The sequence below is a fragment of the Centruroides vittatus genome, unplaced genomic scaffold, assembly GCF_030686945.1.
Source record: "Centruroides vittatus isolate TY-2023 unplaced genomic scaffold, ASM3068694v2 contig_3254, whole genome shotgun sequence".
NCBI classification, from domain to species: Eukaryota; Metazoa; Arthropoda; class Arachnida; order Scorpiones; family Buthidae; genus Centruroides; species Centruroides vittatus.
The window spans coordinates 230591-257858 of NW_027122087.1; the positions used below are offsets into that span (position 1 = coordinate 230591).

Genomic DNA, 27268 nt, shown 5'->3' on the forward strand with positions numbered 1-27268 from the left:
TTTGTTACTTGCGTAAAGATTGACATTCATGTATCGACGGTTGTTAAGTGATGTCCATTCATCACAAGATATACTGAAAGATTCTCTTTCAACTTTTCGTTCCGATATATCTTTAATAATCTCATCCTGAATTTTTTTCCAAATTCAGTGATCATTTTTTTAATCGAATGAGGAGATTTAGGAAGATTCACATATCCGCTTGCAGAGAAAAGTCGTCTTAGGTCTTTCGACATGCAAAATTTGGAGAATGGCAGACCGTAAACTGAAGCCATACAAGATAATACTATAGGCAAAGACTCGTCATTTTCTTTCTTGAAAAATGTAGTTATTTTTTTAATTATATTTATTTTGTGCACTTTTTCCGGCTGTCTCCTCAGATTTTCTTTTCAGTAAGTTTATATCATGACGTCACATGAGGTGATTATGCAGCCCGCTAGTACTTCCTCCAACTGCTTTGATTGTTTTAAGAAGGAACATTCTAGAAGGGATAGAACAATGAAACAAAAAAGAAATAAAAGGAGCTATATACTCAATTAAAAATAAAATATTTATATATATATAATATGGCATACTGCCACAAGCTTCATAAGGCACAAACCAATAAACAAAAATATTACTTACTCTGTAAGTCGTGTTTTCGGTCAGCACGTATTTATGAACTATCAAGACTTTGTAAAAAGTTTCCTTTTGCATCTCAGCTATTTTGAAAACAAAAACAAGACCCGTTTTGGAGTATAATATAGGAAATCAAGTTATAAACAGACTAGAAAATTGCTTTTAGTAACCTTAAATTACAAATGGAATGACCCATTACAACCTGCGCTGTAATTTTTCGGGGGGTGGTCTGTTCGGATATGTCGGGCTCCGTCCCTCACCAGCCGGTCGCCCCATTGTGGGCCTAGTCGAACCCATAATGGGCCTACTAAAAAAAGACCTCTTAGTGCCCACAGGGCGGAAAGAGCTAAAAAAAAAAACCTGCACTGTTTTCTCGCTATAGTATGGGGTGAGAGAAAAAAGAAATCTTCCCACGGTAAATATCCGTGGGAATTTTAGAAAATAAATATCGGATTAATTAAGATGGTTTTTTTTACCGAAATACCAGCAAAAAAAATTAATTACCGGTAAATTTACCGGGGTATAATTTTCCTATTTTACCAGTATATCGGTAAACCGGTTACCAGTAATGCAATCACTAGTTAATACTTCCCAGACAAAATCTTTTAACGTGTCTTTAACTGGTTTTGAAGTGCATGATGGTGCATTATCATGAAGCAAAATTACTTTGTCATGTCTTCTGGCCCATTCTAGTCCTTCTACGATCAAAGCATGGTTCAAATTAATTATTTGTTTTTTATTAACGATCAGTATTAACAGTTTCACCTGGTTTTAGAAGCTCATAATCACACTTTCTTGATCCCACCATATGCAGAGCATTGTCTTCTTTCTAAAGTAATCTGGTCTTGCTTGTTGATGGTTGACCTGGATCAACCCATTATTTTGTGCATTTAGAATTCTCAAAATAAATCCACTTTTTATCACCAGTTACAATTTGATGCAAAAAAGACTTTCTTTCATGCTGTTGAAACAACATTTTACTGATGACTTTTCAGTTTTCCATTTGTCTTTTGTTCAGTTGATGTGGCACCCATTTTCCTTTCATTAAAATCTTTTTCATTGCTTGTAAACAATCAGAAATTGTTTGCTGAGCAATGTTTAATCTTTCTACAAGTTTTTTTGAGTTTGACATGCATCTTCATCCAATAATGTTTGTAATTGTTGATCTTCAAACTTTTTCAGTTGACCTGAACGTTCCTTATCTTTCACATCAAAATCATCACATTTAAAGCATTTAAACCAATGTTCACAAGTATCTTGAGATGGGACATGTTTAGCATAAGCTTCCTGAAGTATATTATAACTTTCAGCAGCATTTTTTTCAAAATAAAGTAATGAATTAAAACTTTCTTCAAATGCTTTTTTTTGGGGGGCACAAAATTTGACATTTTTAAGCATAAAAATATTTATGATGTTACACCTTCAGAAAATTTGACATATAAAGTTCTAAAGCTTGTTATCAATACAACAAAATGGTATATATATGAAATTGCATATATATCAACATACGTGTAATGACATCTATTGAACAAAATCTGCATTATTAACTGGTACACCTGGTACATAATAAGCATCCTTATTAAACAAGTAAAATAAAGTTAATTAAACTTTTTTATTTACATTTAATTATCCTCTTTCTAAGAGGAACTTAAAAGTTTAATATGAAAATAACTTTTTCAATTTCAAATTTAAACATAATCAATTCAAAAAATTGATTTTTTTTCCTATGCAAACTGTCTATGAAAATTTTGAAAGGAAAAAAAAATGTTTTTAATAAAATTATTACTACTACTATTGTTAATGTAATTCTTTCTGATTTTTTTCAATTTTACATCATCAAAAATTTTATTTGTAATATATTCATGGTAATCAGACCATTATCTAATTTAAAATACATAATTTTAATACATAATACAGAATTTAAAACATAGTTAATTAAATAGCAAAAATGTTGATTCACTATACTTTAAAATGTAGTGTACTTTTAAAGTATTTACTTAGTAGTACATTATTAGTATTTTAATATTTAAGTATATACATATTTGTTTAGCTTTAGTTTTTTATAAAAATACTGTTTAAATTTTATTTAATTTTTTATGTTCAAAAATAATTTGAATATGAAGATATCCTTTTAAGATTATAACAACATTTGTTTCTTATAAATTTTATAGATAATGAAAGTCTAAAATTTCTTCTTTATAGATATTTGAAACTACCAAATGTTTAAAAATATCCAATTATTGATGTTTATTTCTTTTCATATGCTAAATGTTTGTTTTGTGTTATAAAATATATTATTGAGTTTTCATTTGAAGATAAACATCTATTCACAGACAACATGAAATACAAATCAATTCTAAAATTCTTTAGAATGTTAGAATTCTAAAAGGCTAATTTAGCAATATGGATGTAATAATTCAGTCAATGCTAATTAATAAGAATAATCCATTCATTAATTGTTAATTAACAATGATAATAAGACTTGGAGATTAAACGTTTTTGGCAAATTTCATGCTTATCAATGGATGCAAGCATCTATTCTATATATATATGAAAAATATTAGTAATGCTAAAATCCTTCAAATGCATTGTTTCAGCACTAGAAAGGGTTAAAAGTTCAACTAGTTACCTCTTAAGATGCTTCTCTGCAGAAAAGTCTTAATATTGCTGCTCTTCAGCTTGTGTGCTGTACTAAAGCAGTGGTTCTTAACCTTTTTATACTTGCGGCCCACCAAATATTTCATAACTTTTTTGTGATCCCCATTTTTTAATAATAATTCATATTTGTTAAATTATCTTATAATAAATTGATTTTTTTATTATTGCTTTATTTTTTTATATAATAAATGTAAATCATAACTTTATTATTTCATTATCTATTTAAATAACATTCAAACTTCACAATTAAACATGAAAATGCATTAATTTTTAACAGAAAATAAAATAAGAAACATGTCGATAAATCGATCCAAAGTCGATGCTAAAACTAAACTAAAATTAAAACACCCACAACTTGTCGTAAAGATTTTGCATATCTTTTGCAAAAATATTTAAATTTTCAAAGCCTACTACTAAACCTACTATTTTTCCTAATTATTTTTAAAATTCCAAGCATTAATAGTTTCTTAGAATTGCTTTGGAATAAAAGAACTGCAGTGTACTGCAGTGTAAGTAGCATATTTGCATTTATTTCTTCTGTACTAACAAAGTTGTATGTAAGAAATAAAAAATAAATAAAAAAATCTAAATAGGAAAACTTTATCTTTCTTATTTCACTTTTCAATATGATATTCAGTTATACATCAATTTTCATTTTATTATATTTTGAAGGATTTTGCATAATTTGACGGCTCTCCAGCAAACTTATGGACTGCCAGAGGGTCGTGGCCTCCCTGTTAAGAATCACTGTACTAAAGAGCCAAAAAATGTAAGCAAAACCTCACATTTTTCTAAAAATGTAAGATTATGCTTACAATGGTTCTGAAGAAACATAAAAGAATAATCAATACAAATTTTATACTGTTCAAAAAAAGTTCTATTCATAAAACTACAAGATGAAGCCAATACAATTTTCAAATATAAAAACTTTTTAATAATGTTCATTAGAAAAGATTAGTTAAAGAAAAGAATTTCTATTTTTGAAATATAAAACCACTCATCCAATATTTTAGAATTTCAATCCCATATATATGGGATTGAAATTCTAAAATATTCTTAAATTGGAATTCTTTATATATATATATATATTAAACAATTCATAAGAGTTATAACAGTTTAAGTATAAACTGTTATATACAGTATAACAGTTTGATCTAGGATTTTAAGCTTTGTAGTTCAAAAGCTGAAAATATATCTTTTTTAAAAATTACAATTCTGGATTTAAATATTCGTTTCTTAAATTGGTCATTCTTTCCTAATCAATTTCAAAGATCTGCACAACACTCTATAAGGGAAAAAATGAAACAAGTTCATTAATTGCACTTTTTACATCTTTTATTGTATAGTCTTAATTTAAAATTTAAAGATAAAACTGACAATAGATGAAAGGGAATTATCAACAGTTGAAAAACTAACCAAAATGAATATAAATTCAATTCAACAATCAAATTAAAAACTAATTACAAATGATGGCTTGTTATTGACATAGAAAAGAAATTAATAGAGTATTAATAAAAATTTTATAGTATGTATGAAATTTTTACTGTCAAAAAGTAGATAAAAAAATTCATATCTTTAGTTGCAAAATTAACAAATTATAAAATCTAAGAAATCAAATTCTTACACACAGACTATATATATATATGTATTGTTTCTATATATGTTGTATAAAAGCCCTTTTTTTATATAAGCAATGGTATGTTCAATAAAATTTAACATAAAATTAAAGATTGTATTTATATCTTTGCATATATACAACAGACAGTTAATAACAACATATGATACTTACATAATATAAAATCACAAAATTTACAGGAATTACAATAGGGGAGAAAGATAATATAATGATATACTTACATAAACTAAATATTTTTAAAAATCTTATCAAGTAAAATGAGATAAAATGATAAATAAAAAAATATAGTTGGGAGATTAAGTGATGAAAATATCAAAAAAATAAATAAAAAAATGGATGAAATACATCAAGATGCTAAGCAAAAATTTTAAGGAGGGAAAAGGACCTTATGAAATTAGTATTAACTAATTTAGCCTTGTCTAAAGAGTACTACGGACTATTAAAAAACAAAATTATCTATTCAAGAATAAATATTGAAACATATTATATAAAGTGAAATATTTAATATATGGACCGTTTATTTTGAAAGTGGTGTAAGTTCGTTTTTGGAAAAAATTGAGAAATCACATAATATACATATAATTTAGTGAGAACTTTTTATTTATAAACAATTTTAAAATAACCGTAAGCTTTGATCAATTAAAAATTCATTGGAAAATGACATTGCATAACCATTGATTACGAAAGTGGTGTAAGTCCATTTTCTGCAGTCTAAGCACTTGGGCTTTCCATAAATTATATGTGCATTTTTCTTGAAACTTTTACTCCCTTCTCTTGTCCCAGTTTTTCCACGTTTTTGTAACTTCTTCCCCTCTTTTGATGTCCAACATAACTCAACCCCCATTTAAAACCTTCATCACTTTATGAATGATAGATACCATAAGTATAAATGAAACATACAAGAAACTGAAATATATTTAAAATAAAATGCTTAAACTCTATAAAATTTAATGAAATAAATGGATGTCCACTAATGCTCAACCATTCTTGCCTGACTTGTCTTAAGGAAAGGATTAACCCCCTCCCTCCCTTCCAGTAGACATCATTTATGGACAGCCCCTTATAACTGAGGAGGAAAACTATGTACAATTTAATATAATAAATGTACAATTTGATAGAATGGAAAAAAAATCCATGTAATGAACCTAAATGAAAAGTAGTGTCTAGTGGTAGCTCATAATAATGATAAACTTATCATAAAACAGTTTAACAATAAATAAATATTTTTAATGTTCAAAATTAACAACACAATTTTATTTCTTGTTATTATATATAAACAAAATCAGAATAAAACACAATGTGTTTCAGTGAAATTGAGTTTTACATAATAGAAATTTAATGAGTTTTACAGTTCAATAATTTTGAAAGTCGTGTAAGTCCATTAATGGTCCAGAAAAAATATATTAGTTTAGTTAAATTCACATAGAAGTCTTTATGCAATTAACTTACATATTTCTAAAGTGATAGAAACATTGTCAAACTTAGTACACTTTATTTATATTTTTGAATCAACTAAAATGCAAATGTTTAAATATCTCGATAGAAGAAAAACTGGACTTACACCACTTTCAAAATAAACAGTCCATATATTCTATTTATTTAAAATGTATCATATCATTAAATTAAATATTTATTTATTTATAAATAGATTAACAATACTAAAAACTTTAAAAATTTCATCTTGAAAATTAATCTTACATATTAGACTAATTCTGGTAAATTATTTATATAAATTATTAACTTACTAAAAATACAAAAAATTAATAGAAAAATTGTTTTTAGTTAGTAACAGAAATTCTTTTAAGTGAGAAAATTAAAACTTTTAAAAACTTGAAATGGGTCAAAATTATTTTGATATAAATACAACATGAATATAATTAGAAGACTACGTCTTGAATTTTTTTTAGTTTATAAGAATTTCTGTTAATAATCTAATCCTCAATGAATTAATTATTATGATAAAGATACTTCTCTTTATTGAAAATAAAGTTTAATAATTTATTGATAAATAAACAATAATAATGACAAAAGTAAGAGTAATGCAATTTTATAGGTGGAATATGTTTCTATGACAACCATGTTTGAACTAAACTTTTTTCTCTAGAACTGTGGTTCTCAACCCTTGTTCCATGGAACATAGTTGTTCCACAGTCTTGCCCAGAGTATTCCACTAAAAAAAAAAGGAAAAAAAACAATTTCAAAGTTTTTATTGCAAATTTTATTCCAATGTACTACAATACCATTACTTTATTTGCAGATATTTACTATTTTATTCAATACAATAAAATTTACTAGTTTATTACTTCATTATTTCGTGAGAATTGCAAACATGGACTTGTGTATCAATTTTTAAACATATTGATGTTAATGCTCAATGTAATAAATATGATGGTGTTCTGCAGCCTCAAAAGGTTGAGAATCACAGAACAATCTACTGAAAATTAACGGTCAAATGATGGAGTTTTTTTAAAAATATTCCAATTCCCACACAACATTAGATACTTCTGGTAATCCTTTTATAAATAAGTATGGCATATCTTTCAAAAATTATGTTTAATGAAATTCAATCTAATCCAAATTTTGTTGCCTAAAATATTAAAGATAGATATATGCAAAAATGCAGAAATGCAGAGAATTATTATCCAATTACTGCATTTCTCTGCAGTAATGGGGGGGATAATTCTTTAATAATACTCTACAATGCACATTTCTTCATGTTAATGTTTAGTCATGTAAAACATCTGTTGTAATGTAATTCAAGAGAATCATCAAAAATATTAACATTAATAACATTAAAAATATCAACATTAGTATATAATACTAATTAGTAATTACATACTGACGTTCACATTACAATATCAATATTAGCATACAATATATATCCCAAATCCTTCTTTTTATAATTTTAATAATGTTACATAATTTAACAATTTGAACAAACTCAAAATTGCATTTAATATAAAACAACTTCTCTCAGAATCACTGGGAAGGATAATCAACCCACAAGAACCTTATTATATCCCAGTAACAACAAATTTTAAATAAAACTAACATTTTTGACCATAATCACAGTCTTCCTCAGACTTCTGACCAGTACAATTTTGTGGCTGTATGCCATGTATTTGTATATAATTTATATATTTTATTTTTTAGTTTTATTTCGCTTCACATGCTTTTCTCCCCTTTCTTTTCTTTATCTATTGTCTTTCCTCTTTGGAATGTCTCCGAAATTTCTTTCCTTTTATGGCCATCGGATATCCCCTAAAACAAAAAAAGGGTGCGCGACCCCTGAGGCGACGAGTACGAGACTAGAGGGCAGGAGGGTCGTGAATCTGAGAGAGACAGAATTCAGACTCGAGAGAGAAAGGAAGGAGACCAGCTTCTGGTGCATTGTTGGCAGCATGCAGAAGAAAGAAAGGTAGACTGAATAAGGATTTCTGGTATAGATTCGAGGAGTCAATGGTAAATTATCGAATCCAAACTGTCGACGAGTGATTGAACTGAAAGAAACAAAGGAAATACCCTCATTCCTTTGTGTAAAACCTTTGCTATGGACATTACAAAGAAAAGGGCCGTTTTTCGAAGATCTCAAGAACCAACACTGGGTACCCCCTATCTAATTTCTTACTTTTCCTTCCTGTCCCCTATTCTCCTACTATAGTTTAATATTAGTCTTAGTTTTTATCTTTATTCGTATTTTTGATAGTTTAATATTAGCGTAAGATTAACTTTAATTATTTCTCTTTTGTCGCGTAACATATATATTCGGAATTTTGTATGTACCACCTTGTTCTTTCATACGCTTGTTTCCATCTGTCGGGATAGAAAATATTCTGGCATCCTAGAAAAGAACCTGTAGATATTTTTTTGCCGTAATTAAAGTTTCCGCTTCGTTTTTTTTTGTTACATGTGTTTTTCTTTTGACCAAGAAAAAAGCATATCTTCACAATTCAAATATGAAACACGTCAAACAATGTGTTTAAATTATTTTAAAATTTCGAACATTTAAAAGTTAGAAGATAATTTTTAGTTTTATGTGCTAAAAATTATCTTCCACCAAAATATAAAAAATACATTTAATATATAAAATTTATGTCATTAATATATTTTTTACCTCCCTCTTTTCACCCTTTGGGTACTAAGAAGTTATATATATCTATCATAATTTGAAAAAAATTATAATTTAAAATCCACTGTTTTAATACCTTTCTTCATATCATATCCATGGAATTTGTAGAAAGTCTTCAATTTAGGAGTTCAGTCTTAATTCTAAATTTTAAAAAATTACTATTAAAATCTTTATATAACAATATTATGAATAAAATATTGAAAATTACATTTAAAAATATAATATTTTAAAAAGTTTTATTATTATTATTATTATTATTATTATTATAAAGAATCCAAACTCTCACCATAATTAATCGGATTATTATACTATAATTAATAATATATAATGCATAATAATAGCACAATTAATTACCACAAGAGTTTGGATTAGTATCAATACATCAGGCTTCAGAATGTTGATATATATTATAAAAAATCTCATTCAAATATTATAATTATATGAAAAATGAAGTTAAATTCTTATTGTAATTTTAACAAATTTTAATAGTGTTTTATGAACAGAGAGAGATTCACTAACATGCTACAAAATCCCCGATATTAAAAAAGAAAAAAATTTAATCTAATTATTACATTAATACATTAAAGTATATATACTTAAACATTATAATCAAATTAAAAATTTTTAAAGTTTTTATTTACAGTAAAGTATAAAAATTTTGTTCAAATATGATAAAATAAATTTATAAATCAATCACTTTAAATTGAATAATAATAATTTATTATTTTAAATAGTTATTAAATTTAAAAGTTTATTTATTTTGAAAGTTTTTTTAAACAAACTTAATGGTTCATATTTAATTTTGTAAAAATTGTTTTATATAAAAATGTTTATACTTTTTCATAAAATACCAAAATTAAAAAAAAACCTTTAAAATCCATATAAAAATGTGCCATTTTTACACACAAATCTTTAACAAATTTTAATAATCATAAATATAAATCCTAAAGAGAAAAGTTATTTATGAAAGATTAATTTATTTCTATAAACACTTAAAAAGCAGTAGTAAAAAAAATAAATTTAAAATTTGATGATATGAATTATTTCTTTAGAAAGGAAACATTAATTCACACCAACACTTGCCTTGTCAGATTAGTGTTTCCTTCCTGACAAAATAATTAACAGCATAGAAACTACAAATCAGTTCCAAAGTATGATTAAAATTTGATATTAAAAATCCATTGTGATTTTTTATTAAAGTGACTACAGTCAGAGCTTTCTAATCTGATCCTCTATAATCCAACTAAAATGCACAGGCCCATCTGTGGACTCTGTAGATAAACTGGTTGCTCCAGAGCTAACATAACCATCCTTTTTGAAGTCTCGCTCTATTCTCTAATCTGAACAGCAGGTGTTTTTGTTCCAATTTGCATGATTAAATAAAAATCATTCCTCTTATCTTTCCTCATCCAGTATAGAGTATTTGATAGATATAGTGAATAGAAACAATAGAAATGATTCATTTGCAAAAATAATCTGTTGTGCTAATGTCCCATCCTTGCTGGATGAGTAACCGATCATTAAATGAAGTTACATGTGTCGCACCTGGCAATCTCTAACCTAAAGTAGTCAGTCTGACTGACTAGGCTTCATTAAATAAGCATATGATTATAAGCACTACTGTACAGTACTATAGTAGTGTACTGGAATTGCTGGAATCATACCACACTTATCTAAAACATAATTGATTCTGTTGAGACTAATGAACATATTATTCTTCAAGAATGCATTAACAAATTTAAATAATCAGAGTCAATAAGTGAAAATGAATATTTAAACATTGATGAAGAATGTGTTGTTGAAGAAACAGATTCTGACAACAGTATAGATGAAATTGTGAAGATGTAGAAGAATGTCAACCAGAAGATATGAAAAACCTTTTTCAGAAGCTTTAAAAATGCAAAAAATTTTATTGCAGTTTTCCACATATGTCAAAAGATCACAAGAAGAATATTGCAGCATTTCAGAAAATGAGGTTATTTATTAAATATTATCAACAACAAGGATTAAAATTAACCAGTATAACACATTTTTTTTCAAAAGTAATACAATAATAAATAAGCCTAAATATTTATTATTCAGAGCTTTGTTAAGTTGAAAAATAACAGAATAAAGGAATAAAATCAACTCTTGCTACATAACAATTAGTTGTTTTTGAAAATGGTCACAAATGTATTTGAAGAACTCTCTCTTTTTTGACCATCAGAAATCATAGTCTCAAGTTGGTCAGATTAGAGAGTTCTGACCATATTATACAAGATGTTTTATGATTGAAGATCTGATAGAAACAGCCAAAATATCTAAACATGAAAGAAAAATGAAACAGAATTATCTTTTAAAACTGGTTTATTAGTAGAATTAAATTATATACAAAACTCTAATCATAAAAAAATATCACTGAAATTCTTTCCAACAAATATGATTCATGGATATGACCAGACAATAAGAACAAATCCATTCAATGATCATATAAAAGGAACCAAAATCCATTCAATGATCATATAAAAGGAACCAAAATCCATTCAATGATTATATAAAAGGAACCAAAATCCAAGAAAATAATATCAAAATCTGCTAGAGATTTTTTGTTAACAAAATAGCTCATTATTGATTTATTCTTTATTCTAAAGAATTAGACATTTTGTTTTGGAATTAAGAAAAAATTCAGAAGTACAGGCTTATAAAATACAGAAAATTAAGAATATTTGACATTGTGGAGACAATTTAATCTGAATGCAACAAAATTTTAAACAATCTAGAAAAACAGTGTTAAGATCTATTTTTGAATATATAAAATGAAAATAATGTTATATTTCAAATTTAATCTTTCAAATTCCAAATTAATAAATTATACTACCAATTTTTTAACTTATAATACTGAAAATCTGGATTAATTAGGAAACTAAATGTACAGTTAACTTAAATTCAAATTTATCAATAAACTTCAATACAAATTCAATAGAAAATCAATTACTACTATTATCATCATCAATATTAGGACTATATTAATTTTTAACATAAAAACTGAAAACATTTTGTTTGTGAACTTTATCAATTTATATAGTTATCAGTTTTATGACTTCACATAGAAAATAATAACTCTGTAATCCAATTATAATACGAAATACTCGTATAGCAAATTACTTATATTTTTTTCAACAAAAACGTTTTCAAGTCATTTTGATTCATCCCCAACTGATTTTATACTAACAGCTATATTAAATAATAGTTTCTAATTTGAAATAAATTAAATTTAAATGTGAATTTTTAAAAGAATATTCTAAAAGAAATTTTAGAATTTTACTAAATAGCCAACATTTGAATTTTTGTGTTGATTACAGGATGTCCATTTTATATAATGACAAAATTTTAAATTAATCCAAAGTATTGAAAAACAGCCAATTCATTCTGAAAATAATAATAAAATTAGAAAAACTCTTTTAAATGCTAAGGAGGGTATATTTTACCTCAAGAAAAAACAATTTACCTTCTTTTCTGAGCAAAACATTTTGGAAGTTCAAATTTTACTTATTACATGTTTTCAAAGTAACTTAGCTTAATTTTCAAAATAAATTAAATTTTTTGAAATTTTAAAATACAAAAAATATTTAAAAACTGTTGATATTTTATCTGCATTTTAAAAAAAACAACAAGAAAACATCTAAAGCATTAACATTAGAACAACCAAAAATGGTCATTTTGGCCAGTTCATAATTTTTGCAGTATGAGTTTGAAATTTTTTGATTTTTCTTCATTCATGGATATATATGTTCATACAAAAATGTGTAGATTCTAGAGGAATGTCCATATAACCTATACCTAGAATGATTGTGATCAATCTACACATACCAAAAATCTTATCTTCAAACCAACAGGAGTTTAATTTTTCACTTTAAATGATTAAACTATCCAGCTTTTGAAAGCAGTTAATGAGCCATTAGTGATCAATTTGACAGTTTCATTTTTCTTAAATCTATGCTAGGCATTATTTGCTGCTGACACATTTATTATTGCACTAGTGAAGGGCATGTAAATATTCAGTATGTCCAACTATTGATGTGTGTTGACTTGTTTGTGCATGTTTTCCTTCTGTAGTTCAATCTATAGTAATCACTCACGAAAGCTGTATTCTATAACAATTATTGGCAAAGTGGAAACAGAGGGAGGCAATACTTGCTATAAAGGGCAGTTTATTTTAATAAATCCACTGGAATAACTTAAAAAAATACACATCCTGCAAAAAATTCATTAAACCAAAGATGTTAAACTTCAAAGGATCCACAGGACAGACTATCGGTTTCATTATGGTATAGGAGCTACAAGTAGTGAAAAGGGATCAACTTCATTTTCTTAAATGGAAACCCCATTTTCTTGCTGCTTTTGATTCTACAAAAATAAACTTTCATTTGAAATATTTTTTACAGAAGATGCATTTATGAGCATTTAAGTTTTTATGCAGCTGCCACATTGCACATTTCCATGATTGTAAAACTTTGTATGCTCACCTACAATGCCAAATATAGTAAAAGGAACAAATTTTAGTCTTTTGCATTAGATTTATTTATTTATTTGATGAATTAAAATTATTTAATTCATCAAATACAGAAATTCAGTACAATTTCTTCTTACACATTGTACATGTGTATACTTGCCAACCTTTAGAATGGGAAATGGAAAGATGCTAACAGGATAAAAAGTGAAAAAATTCTTTATTAACATTGATATTGCACAATGCTTATTTTAAATACCTTTAATAAACAAAATTTAATGTCATCTCTACATATGGTATCTTATAAAGCTATTTCCATGAACATTGGCAAGAGGATGGCAATATCTTTATACTCGTTAACATCACAATTTAAAAAGGGTCAAGTATTTTACAGAACACATCATAAATCCACACCCAGATTAAGAGACCATCTTGATGTGTCATGAGTCTTGATATTGTATGATGAGTGCCTCCTGTTGTGTGTCTTTGTGCAATGTTTTACTTTGTTAATAATTTCTTTTGTTAATGTTCTCATGACAGTTGCTATCAGTCAGTTTATTGACTTTCACTGCAATTATTAAGGACAATGATTTTTCTTGTAATTTATTTCCTATCTCTCTTTTTTTAATCATACTGAATATCTTTTCCTTTTTCCACATAGCAATGCAGAGGAGGTCATGCAATGCTGTGTGGTGAAACCATCATCAGCCTTACTATTTTACAAAGATTACAAATCTTTGTAAAATCTAATAAAAACCATCCAATAAATAAAGTGTTAATTATAAATAGACCACACTAACCTTATAATGCTTTGAAGTTATTGGTCCACCCTTTGTAAAAATCCCACAAATCTCAAAGAACCATCTGGTTTCTTTTCTTGAAAAAGTTTATACCATAAGGTCTGTATAGTCTTAAGTGATGAATCAGATGTTTCTTCTTTTTGAGTGGATAAACTGTAGTACTGCTCAATAATTTGCATAACTATAAAAGTAACTCATTTCCTCTTGCTGATGAGTCGGCTGTAATTGATTTTACAGCCAACATGACAGCTCTAACATTGCCAGACTTAAAGATGCAATTTATCTAATCTGCCATTTAAAATGATCATATCTGAGCTAAAATTCTCATACACATACCTACATACATATATAAAAATATCAATCTTGGTTCTTTCCCAATTTAAGGAATATGAGAACATCATTTTGGTTTTCTTGTCATTCATAATAAAATACATACAATGTCTTCAGCATATATATTGGTACTAGACTCATTAAATGAAGTGTTTATGTGATGATAACAAATTCTTTAAAAATGCTGATAAAAGGAAAAATCAGCCTGTCCCTAGTCAATGCCAAACACTGATGGTTGGTAACTATGCTTGTGTGCATCTGTGGATATCTGAAATTTGTTGAAAAAAGGAAGAAAAATTATTAAGAAACTTATTATTTAGTAATCAATCTTTTCCTTCAAATAACAAACTGATGCAAAAACTTGTGCAACAGTGTGCTAAAGTCCTCAAGTTTGAATAAAGAAAAAAACATTGATCTTGGTTGATTTTAAATTTTATCCTCAAACTCAGCTTGAGGTCATTTTAAATTTTCTCAACATATTTTTCATGTTAATTAAACTTTTAGCAGAGTGCTTAACTGAATTTCCTTTCTCTCACAGTTTTCTCTTACTGCAAACAATGTTTAAAGACATCTCCATTTTTCTGAATACATAAGCCAATTCTCAGTTGGAAATGTCTCAGTTTTTAATAACATATTCTGTGATAAGCTGTTCAAATTCTCCCAATCATATCTTCTCTAGTTGGTTTTTGTTCATGAGAATTCTTTAAATACCCCCACAAGTAAAAGTCAGGTAAAGTCCAGTGATTGTGCAAGCCATTGTACTGGGTTATGTTATTTTTCTTCCTTTTTTCAATAAACTTCACAGATTTCCACAGACATATATATAGTACATGTGGTGTAGCAGCTGCTACGAGTTTAAATTCTCACATCATCTTTCAGAAAAAATGTTTCAGATAGAAGTTTGTTTATTTTTTTATGTAGAATCATAATATGCAATAAAAAAAAATGACAGATTCCCATTTAAGAAAATGAAGTTGACCCTTATTTTTGCCAATTGAAGTGCCATCTATGATAAAACCAATATTGCTATTTAGTGGCCTCCTTAAAGTCTAATATTTTTAATTTAACAAATTTTTTTGCTGGACATATATTTTTTGAGTTATTCTCATGGGTTGATTAAAATGAACCACTCTGTATATCAAGATAATAAAAATTATCTTGATATATAGAGCAGTCTGCATCCAAACATTGAAACATGCAAAGACAAAAAGCTTCTGAAAACATAAAATTCTATAATATTACCTAATGTGGCACATTCAATGTCAATCATATGGAAAATAAATATTCAATGAGAGCTACACCCCAAAAAGACCAATATTTTACACACTAGATGCATTCTAAGCAGAATTTGGATTTCTATAAGCAATAGAACTGCTGCTCAGACTAAACCAGATGAGCAAGTGAGTAATGACTGCAGCTTTATGGGATATTGATGAAAAGAGAAAAATCAGTATTCATTATAACTCAAGTTTTAAAAAAATGTCAATATCTGTTAGCACAATCACTAATTTATTTTTCCAGTGTGCAATTTTTAAAAATTAATTTGCAATTGTCCAGTTTAGAGAGAAACATGTTGAAGATTATATCAAGTGATAACAAAAATTTAAATAATTTACAGAACAATGACTTTATTGTTTTTAATCAGTAGGCCTAATAATATTTTTAACAATATACAATCTGATGACAAGCATTTGAAAAAAAAATTAACTTCAATAATGAACTTCAAAATTGTTCACTATGGTAAATTCCAAAAAAAAAAAATGAAAACAAAAACAAATTTGCTTAATGTTCATCTTCATACTACAAAAAATAACAGAATATACAAATACTGAAGCAGAAATTATGATTATCTTAAATTTATTAAATATTACCTATAATCTTATAATGTTAATTAATTAATAATTTAATAACCAGTAAATTATTATTCAATAATTCATTTGTAGTTTTAATATTAGTTTTTTAATAATTTCATTTTTAAATGTCTTTTAATAAAAACTTTTTCTGTCAAAAACAGAGAGAATCACAGAGTGAGGAAAATAAGACAAATTGTTAAACTTTTATTGTTTCAATAATAAGTGTTTACCGATTCATTATTTTACTTAATTTTTTAATAAAATCTTAGATAGTTCTTCATAAATTCTATACAAAATAATCAGATACAAATATAGTTCATTCTTGTTAATCTGGCTTCTCAAATATCAGGTCATATCATTCATTGCTGGCATACCCACAATCTGATTGCCTGTGTTTAAATTTCAATGAAAATGTTAGTCAGTCACACATCCTGTTTTCCTGTTTATTCACATTTCATTTTTCTGTGTACAGTATTGCATGTCAGCATGCCATATTTGTTGCCTGCCTCCAAAAAAGAATCAATACCAAAAGGCAAAAGGTCGTACAATTCATTGCCTTTTGGCAGGTTTTAGGACTTTACACTTTAACACCACTCCGAACAAGGAATGGCAGATTAGCAAAGTTTAGTAAATTGTTAGAATAGTTTAATATCAAAATTTGTCTCTAAAATTTAACATTTTAATCAATGCTACAGTATGCTGGTAAATAAATGATAACTGGAATTTGATGTGAAAATTCAAATTGTCAAAAGGAAATTTTAAGTTATTTTTTCTTCTAATTGTCAATTATCCTAATAGAATTTCTTGAAACCAAGAAATTCTATTACAGTAGTCCTGCAAACTCAACTTAATGTGGACTGAGAACGTGATGAGTTATTAAAAACGACAAGTTTTAAACATAGCAATGCTAGTCTAAATAGCAGACTTTCTGTAAAGGTATTATAATAGTTTCATGCAAATTCATATACATATGTATTAATTACATACAAATAGTGACTATTTCTATTTGTAGTTTAATTTAAAAACTATTGACTATTCAGTGCTACTTTCAAGTTAGTGACATTCACATTGTGGCATTTTGCATGGTTATATTCATTGTTAATACATAGAATTGATGCTATTATCAAGTGTCATCAGTGACAAACAATATCTTGTTTGATCCTAGTGTTAAAGTATTGAGGTAAAAATTAGATTACATGTATTTTATTATTATTTTCAATGAAGAGTTTTATGAAATGTCAAGTTATCAAGAGTTGAGTTTCCAGGACTCTACTGTATTCTCAAACAGTTCTTGGAATTCAATATTCCACCCTAACAGAAGTAAAAGAAAATTTCTTTTCATGTTTGTTAATTTATAAAGTACAATACAAAACATTCACTCATTGCAATTTAAATCTATAAAATTGATCCTAAAGAAGACTATCTTATAAATGAAGAGTTTTTATAATTTTGCTTTGAAATATAAGACAATATTTGTTCCTAAATATTTCATTTCTTTTTGGAAACAAAAGACCAAACAGCAGAAAGTCTCTCTCATGCTTGTTGTGAAAGCATCTCTTGCATTACAGTCATGTGTTTTCAGTGCTTTTTTGCTTTATTTTTGGTGTATTGGTTATATTTATATAATCCCTGCCTATTAACTATGGCATCCAAAGCCTAAGAGAAAGGTCATAGTACTGACAATTGAGGTGAAAAAGAAACTTATCATAAAGCATTAAAGTAATTCATATGTGGCAAATCTGGTGGCTATATTTCAGATGCCAAAGTCAAAAGTGTGCACCATTCTTAAGAACAAAAGTAATTAAAGCAATAAACATTGCTAAAGGTAAGACAACATTGACCTCCAGGAGATTGCATGTTATTGAACAGATGGAAAAACTTTTCCTAGTGTGGATAAATGAGAAGTAATTGGCAGGTAATATCATCTTCAAGAGGATTATTTTTGAGAAAGCCAAGCAAGCTGTACAGTGACCTTAAGAAACAGGACATCACCACTCCTCATTAAGGTACAATAAATGGAATTTTCATTTTATTATATAGTATTTACATATTTTATTTATTCTTTTCATGTTTTAATTTATTATATAGGACATTTAATTGTGTTATTTTTACCTTAAATAATATGTATTTGTTGTTTAAGTTTATCAAAATGGGTATTGTTTAGGGCCTGGGAATGGATTAATTCATTTTCCATTATTTCTAATGGAGAAAATTGATTCAGACTTTGAACAATTCGGAGTTCAAACAGTCTCTTGGAATGAATTAAATTCAAAGAATGAGGCACCACTGTACACTGATGTTCTAAAGTATTGCACACCTACTGAAAATGGCATATTTTTTTTGCTAAATCTAGTATTAATGGGTATAATAATTTAAGTAATAGTTATAAAATGTTGAACTAGCATTACACTAACTTTTTTCAAAGGATTGTGTCATCCATATTACAGAGCTGCTGCAACATGGAGATGAAGGGGTGCCTGCACCTGGGTGGCAAATTTTTATGAATGTAAGATAACAAATAAATAATAACTTAACCCTTTGAGATCTGCTTTTTTAATCAATTAAAAATGCTTTTAATGGTTTTTATTACATTTCATGTTGTACGAGGATTTTACTCAATTCTCGAACCATGTTAGAGTGAATCTGTGCTATGAAAGCACCATGTTATACAGGGGTTACCTGTAGTTATTATTGCTATTTAATTAATATGTATATGAATTTTCACACGAATTTGTATGCATTATGAAAATTCTGCTATTTAGATTATCATCATTGTGATGCCACTGTATATTAAACAAATCTGTTAATTTAGTGGAATTCTGCTACAGTTGGCAACATGTTCCTTCGGATGAAAAGATGGTCAAACTTGATTAAAATTTTAACACCAATCTCATTTTTCTCACTTAACTGTTAACACAGGAATCTGTAAAACTCATAATTTTCAGTAACTCATCACTTTCTCAGTTCACATTAAGTCAAGTGTGTGCCACTGTACTGTATTTTTATACACATTATTTAATGATGTTTACTAAAAAAGTAACTTTTATATTGATTTTTATCATTTATTTATATAATTTTTTATGGTGTATCCTTTAATAGTTATCTTATTAAGAGTGAAAAAAATTTAAAAAAATAAAAAAGAAAAATATTAGACACACTGTTTTATGACATTTATTTTTAAAAAGTATCTGTTTTCGTTTATAATATATGAAATATTCTATTATTGTTTATAAGTAATCTGAAATATACATTGAAAACAAAACAAACTTTCACTAAGAAATGCAACATTTAATTCTTGTCTCAAGAAAACATGATTTTCATATATAAATTTGTTCAGTAATTTTAAAATGGAGATATAAACATGATACCTACAGAATTTTTCCTAAATATATGATAAACATATTTAAAATAAACTAATTAAATAAATAAATAAAAATTGTAAATAATTATAATTTACTTTTATACATAAGCATTTGTATGCTCTCATAAGGACAAAATTTTGTTATAATTCTCTAAATTTTATCATTTTTTTAAAAACTGTTCTATTATGAAATAATTCAGTTGGTAATACAGTAAGATCCTGCTTAACGCTGTTTCAATATAATGTGGTCAGCTCAAAGCCTACAAAAAAGCTAAAAATTTACGCTGATTTAAATTATCGCGGAATTTCACTGATTCTTATATAATACGATTTACAAACATGAACGAATCAGAAAAAGATGGCAAAAAGGTGTACTTTCTTTAAATCTATGTTTGTTTGGTGCAATTTTGAAAAAAATATAACATCATGGATGCCATAGGCAATATCAGCTTCGCTTGGCAAGAATTAACTGATAATTGCAGGAACGAAGTGTGGAAGAAGTTATGGCTGAAGGTATCCAAGCGAGAAGAACCTATCACGGTATTGTTAGGTTGACCAAACAACCTAACCAATACAGCAGGACTAGATGTAGACTAGCAGGATATTGAGGAATTACAGCAATTTCTGGTGAGAGCCTTACCAACAATGACCTTCATGAACTAGCAGAACAAGAAATTCATGTAGAACTGGAAAATAGAGATTCTGAAAACGAAGAACCTCAAAAATTTCTCTACACATTTCCTCAGTAAAAGTTTGGTAATGATAACCGAAATTGTTGATCAAATTGTAGCGAATGATACAGATTTTGAAAGGTCGCATCCAAAAACGCTTAGTTTTGCTTTCTCACTGAAAGCAAAACTAAGCGTTTTTGGATGCGATCTTCTGCTACTGACATTTGCTTAAGGAAAGAAAAAAGTGACAAATAAAACTACCCGACTTTATCACAGAAAACAAGAATTTCAGAAAAGTCAGGACCTTCATCACAAATATGAACTTTACATTTCTGTGTGCATATGTTTATGTGTTATTTAACATATATTATTATACAAATTAATATAAAAATAACTTAAAATTAAAGTAAAATTTGTTTATTTGCAGTCGTGTGTTCCCCTATCCCTAGTTACTCTAAGTTAAAATGACCTCGTTTAACATTGTTTCGTTTAGCGCTTTGTCATCTAGTAATGCATCCCCTGCATTAAGTGGGATCTTACTGTATGTATATATATGAAATAATTCATTTTGCTCAATATACAAAACAACACTCTCAAATGATGAAAGCCCCTTAAAGTGGCTGAAAATGTTTGTGCATTCCTTTAATTTTTTGTGCTGGAATAAAAGTAGTGTGAAGTGTTTTTTAATTCAGTTGGACAAAGTGCTTTGATAAATTATTTATTAGCTAAATCTCCATGACAAAATATTTATGTACATTTACAAAAAATTAAATCTACTACAAAAGTAAAAACATTACAAATTACTTAAAATTGAAATTAAGAATTTATCATCATGCTGTAAACTGTAGTTTAAGCTTTAAACCTTAAGACTGTTGTTTAGCAGGCAATGAATTTGATGTATTGTTTCGGGTTTCATTTTGGTCTCTATTGTAAATTTAAAAACCTGTAAAAAAGATGTAAAAATATAATCTAATAATTTTAAAATTTACAACTTAAAATCATAATCTTAGAAATAATCAATACATGTACAGTACACATATACTGAGTATTTATATAACCAAACTTTCTCTATTAAATACTACTTAAAACAAATTAGTTAATGAACAGATTACAGTGAAATTTGGATGATGTGTTTCTCCAGAATGTGCAGAAACAAATTTTATAAGAAAAAAGTTTTGGCCACAAAGAGATAATAAAACTAATTTGACAGCATGTTTTATACAATCATCTGTATCTACTGATGTTCTATAGATTTAATGATGGCTAACTTATTGCAGATACTAAATAACATGATAAATAATTTCAGTGAATTATGCTTAAAAAGAGATGATCCATTAAAGTTCTATTAGTCAGATGATAACAATACAATACATCAATTTACTCAAATGAAGGTATTTTACAATTATACTCATCTCAAGTCACAGCTTTTGAGACTGAAATTTTTGAAATGAGTTTAGAAAAGTGATCTTGTAGAAAGGTAACTGAATTTTCTTTATTTCATATAATTTGACCACTGAAATTAACAAAACTAAATTTAATAAAAAGAAATGAAACAAGCTGTTATACTACAAAAGAGTATAAGAGTACAAAAGTTTGCCATCAATATTTGAAGTTTTTCAATTACAATGTTGTGACATTAACTAACTCATAAAATTTGCTATCTACCTTTGAATTCTTTTGGTTCTTTTTCCAGTTGATTCCTGAAGATAGATGTTTAAATCTGAAAATTATTTAGATTCTTGTTCCAGAAAAGACATTTATCAGATTAAAATTTTAAAATCACTTTAAAATTATTATAAAAATGTTCATAAGAATGCAAATAAATTCATTTTTTTTTGTTTGTTTATTTGTATGACTGTCAGATCAGGTAAATTTTAATTACAGACAATCTATAGACTGCCATAATTAAGATTTGACAGATGTAAAAAGTTTTTACATTTTATAATCTAATAAATAAATACAATCACAGACAAAAAGTTACATGTCCAGATAAGGTTGTCTGATGGCTGCAAAACATCACATACAGCTACATCTCATATAAATATGTAAATGATTACAATTGTGATACGACTGCATACTAAGTAATGCCACTACAGTGTCTTCAAATCAGTATTCCAGTATGCTGTAAAAAGGCTCACAGGGACTCACCATGTTCAGAATTTTCAATGTACAGTACCATTATAAGTCTTCAAATGTCCGATTGCATTGTACAATCATACCTAAGACATTATACACAACTGATAAAGTTTGAGAAAGATGCCATCCTGTTTCTCTCATCAGGCTGAGAGAAACAAGATGGCCATTTTGCTGATCTCACTGTTCACCATCTGGACTGTTCTGATCTGATTGTAAGGAAATGTTGAAGGCAGTGGGCACATAAGAGCACACAAACATGGTGGGAAAGCTCTGGATGTCCCACACAGATCATCAGAAAGGATGATCATCTAATAGTAAGACAAGCACAAACATCTGCAATAAGTTTCTTTATCCACCATCCAAAGAAAGATGACAGCCTTGCTATAGAGCTCTCTTCCCATACTATTGGCAGGTGACTAGCAAAGGCAAATTTGAATGTATAGTGATTACTGTGTTATGCATTAATGCATAACACAGTATTCATTGTCCCCATCATTGTCAGCTGTTTGCAATAGTGCTGTAGGAAGCCTTTGTGTTTTGTCTTTGATGGCAGGGATGCAAACAGCCATTTTCCAGCAAGCTAATTCTCAGCTACACACAGCAAGGGTTTCCCAGGAATGTCTTTATCACATTGCTACACTTTCTTGACCTGACCAATCTCCAGATTTGTTGTCAAGCATTTGTAGGACCAGATGGAATACCAGCTTTCAGCCACATAAAAATGTGAGGGGTTTGAAGTGGAAGTTGCATTATTTGTAAGCAAATCTTTTGCAGGATGACAATCAATGCCTGAATGCTCCATGCTCAACCATATTACCATATGTATGCAGATAATTGTAGTTTCTATAAGGTACCAAAGGTTCCTTTAAATTGTACTACTGTTCCTGAGGAAATTGTAATCACTTATTACTATTGTCATGTTTGCACTAGTAAAGTTTCTTATAATTCCAACACTTTCTTCTTGGTGCATAACTTTTTTTGTCAATGAATGTAATTTAGTATTTCAATAATATAATTTAATAAATAAATCTTAATTTATTCATTGCTGAAAGTAAGTTAATTGAAATTAGGACTGTTTTTCAGGTCATATGAATGATTTAAAAACATCCTTATGGATCCTATGATCTTATTTTATTCATTATGTTTAGAGAAAAAAACTACTATTTCATCTTGATTTCTATTGTAATTTAATACCAATTTGTTTTGTATTCACTTAATTCAGTAGTAATTGATTAAAATTATGTTAGTATCATTTTTAATATGTTGTTATTTAATATATTATCATAAATAAAAGTTTTGAAATAGAAACATTTTTAAAACTACATTAAAATGAAATCATTATTTTCACTAAATAATTAGAATAATATTTTTAAAATATTTTTTTTTAATAAATTAAATAAAATTTAGAGTATTTTTATAACAAATTTTTAAAATATTAAAATTTATTAATTACATAAGTATATATTAATTTACATTAAACTGGCTGTTAATTATATGTACAGGGAACAATAAATTTTAAATGGTTCCTGAAATTAAATCTTTAATTTTATTAATAAAAATATTGGTCGAAATTAACCTTAGCTATAGGTTGAACAAAATAGTTTACTCTAGTTTCTTTTGACAAGTAATCATCAAGATAAAGCTCTTACTGTTATTTATATAATAAAATTTTGAAGAAAAAAAGACAAGAATTTACATTATAATAGAATAGTTTAGATATTTTGGTGCAATTTTTGATAAATCTGCTTTGGAGTCATTAATTACTGATATTTTATTTTATTTTGAAGAATATGCTTTATTACTTTTCCTTTATCCCTTATTAATTGATTGATTCCTTTATTTTAAGGAATCAATTAATTAATTAATAATTAATGAGATTATTGATTCTCATAAATTCAATATATAATATATAATAAAATAAAAATATATTAAAATTTTCCTAATACTACTAGATTATTTAAATTGGAATGAAAAATTTATTTTAAAATAAAAATATATGCTTAATTCTGTAAATATTAGCCTGTAAACATTAGTTCTACTTTACTAATTGCAATTAATTCATACAGGTTAGCTTCTGCAATTAATCAGTTATTTGCTTTCCATTCACTTAAATGTACAGTACAGTACTGTATGACGTCAAATGATCTACAAAATTTAATCTTGACATTATTCAATTGAAATATTTAAAAATTAAGATTAACAACTTTACAATTTTTTTAAAGAATTGAATTAAATGAGTTTGTAGTATAATGAGAAAGTTAATAAAAAGAAGTATTTCAATTAATTATTTAAGAAGGAACATTAATTCATACTAATACTTGCTTTATAAGACCATCTTCATTTGAACATCAATTGCCATAGACATGTTTTGGGAACTTTCTTCCCCTCTTCAATATGGCACTTGGAAAACTTATCAGTACAACTTCATAATTCGTAAAACAAAGTTTCATCCTTTATTTACATTTTTTCTTTGTTTCTTTTTATCTAAAGAATAAAACTTATACAAAAATATGAATTATAAAACTATATTGAAATAAGAAAAAAATTTTGCTCAGGTATCATACTAAAAATTTCAAAAAAATTTCCAAAACATGCCTATGTCAATTGATGAAATAAATATGGCCTGCAAGTAATGATGTGGTTTGATATTCCTTCCTAAAGAAATAATTTGCAACACAAAACTTACAATATGGTTCCAAAATCTGATTATCTTAAAAATAAATTTATAATATAAATAAATCAGGCATAATATCAATATTTACTGAAAAATAGTGAAATGCTAAGAAAGATTAAAAGTTTTGTTGTACTCTAAAACCAGAATTTTTATTATAAAGCATACCAGAAAGACTTTATTGCTACTTTTTAATTTGCAAATTGCAATGCATCAAAATAGAGAATGATATCTGTCTGGTCCGTGTGGAAAGTTCATGAACTTCGCAAATAGTTCTTTTTAGAAGCAAGCCAGTTTTGTTGTCTTTGAAGTAGTCCCCTTCTGAGTCTATGCACTAAATCCAGCATTTCTGCCATGAAAGGAATGCTTCCTGAAATGCTTCTTTTGGAAATATGCACAAATACTCTGCTAGCAAATTTTCCTTAATGGTTTCAATGATTTCAAAACTGACTTTTGTGAACAAATTTTAATTTGGGAAACAAAAAGAAGTCTGTCAGAGCTTAATCCAATGACTATAGAGGTTGGGAAAAAGTGGCATTGAATTCTTGGTCAAAAACTGTTATCAGCAGTAATCTGTGGATGGATAATGCTATTCTGTCCAAGTAGTCAGTTTTTTCTTCCTCACTGCTTTACAAATATGTTTCATCATCTTCAGATAGTATTCCTTATTGATTGTCTTCCCTTCTGGAAAATATTCGTGGTGAATGACACCTTCAGAATCAAACAAAACAGTGAGCAAGACCTTCACATTCGACTGACTTGCACCTTGCAGCTTGTTGGGTTAAGGTAAAGATTTTCTCACCAACTGTGATGAGTGATGTTTTGTTTCCACATCATATCCAAACCCTCATGTCTCATCCCCAGTGATGTTTTTCATGAAATTTTCATCAGATCTAGCCCATCCCAGTTCTCTCATTTGCACTCACTAAAAGAAAATTGCAAAATGCAATCAACATGACAACAATTGAAAGAAACTGCTTTCAGCAGATAGGGCACTAAACTTGCCACTAAAGACTTGTACAAGCTGCATTCAGATTCAATCATCAGTTGGTGAGTGATTTAAAAAGTTCACAAATTTTCCAGACAGACCTCATACAAATCATATTTTATATTTTCCTACAATAATTGGATAAATGATAAATGTATAAACATTTAGGAACCAGAGATAAGAACTAAAAAATATTATAGGTAGTATTATATATTTCTATGAATTATTATTCATAGACAATATATAATACTATATTTATACAGTACAAGTTAATTGGGGTGGAATTTTTCTCAATTAAGTTGGCAAAAAATAATGAATTCTCACTATTCTCAAAGTCAACACAGTGTTCATACAGAATGAACTTAATTTAACACAATGTTATTCTATTTTTAATTCCAAATGTGGGCAAATATTGTTACATCATTTAAACTTACTATTTAAATATGGTTGACTCTGTTGCAGAAATGTATTAAAATAACCTTTGTTAGAATATTGATCAGAATTAGCCATTCTATTCAAATGACAGTCTATCAGGGCTAACTTTTGCTTGTAAACATAGTAAACTCTTGATTAAACTTGAATTTCTACATCAAATCCAATTTTCATCACAATTTAACTCCAAAAATTCAATGCATTTTCCATCTCTAGGCCTATATGTTGAAATGGTTTTAAAAGAACATTTTGATAACTTGAAATCTATGATTCCAGTGAATTTATTTCATGTCTGATATTGTACACTTTGTTACATTTACAGAGAGTTACATTAAAATCATATTAATATGAGCTTGAAATAAAATCAAACATTTAATCATATACATATGAAGAAACATATAACACCACAACACCAAAATACCAAAGCAACTACATAAAAATACAAATCTCAACCTAAAGTAACATTATTATTCTTAAATGCAAATTAGCCAATGAAATT

General features: G+C 27.3%; 1 protein-coding gene across 3 annotated transcripts in view; it reads right to left on the reverse strand.

The window, feature by feature from the left end:
• The window catches only part of Pdzd8 (PDZ domain containing 8), an 85577-nt gene that overhangs the window by 52229 nt on the left and 6080 nt on the right, over window positions 1-27268 (reverse strand). For 2 of the 3 annotated variants that reach the window (XM_067268366.1, XM_067268364.1), the window contains exon 1: window positions 9115-9187. The gene's annotated coding sequence lies outside the window, so the exon portion shown is untranslated. Of the gene's footprint in view, window positions 1-9114; window positions 9188-27268 lie in introns of those variants that run through there. The other variant, XM_067268365.1, reaches the window with a different exon arrangement.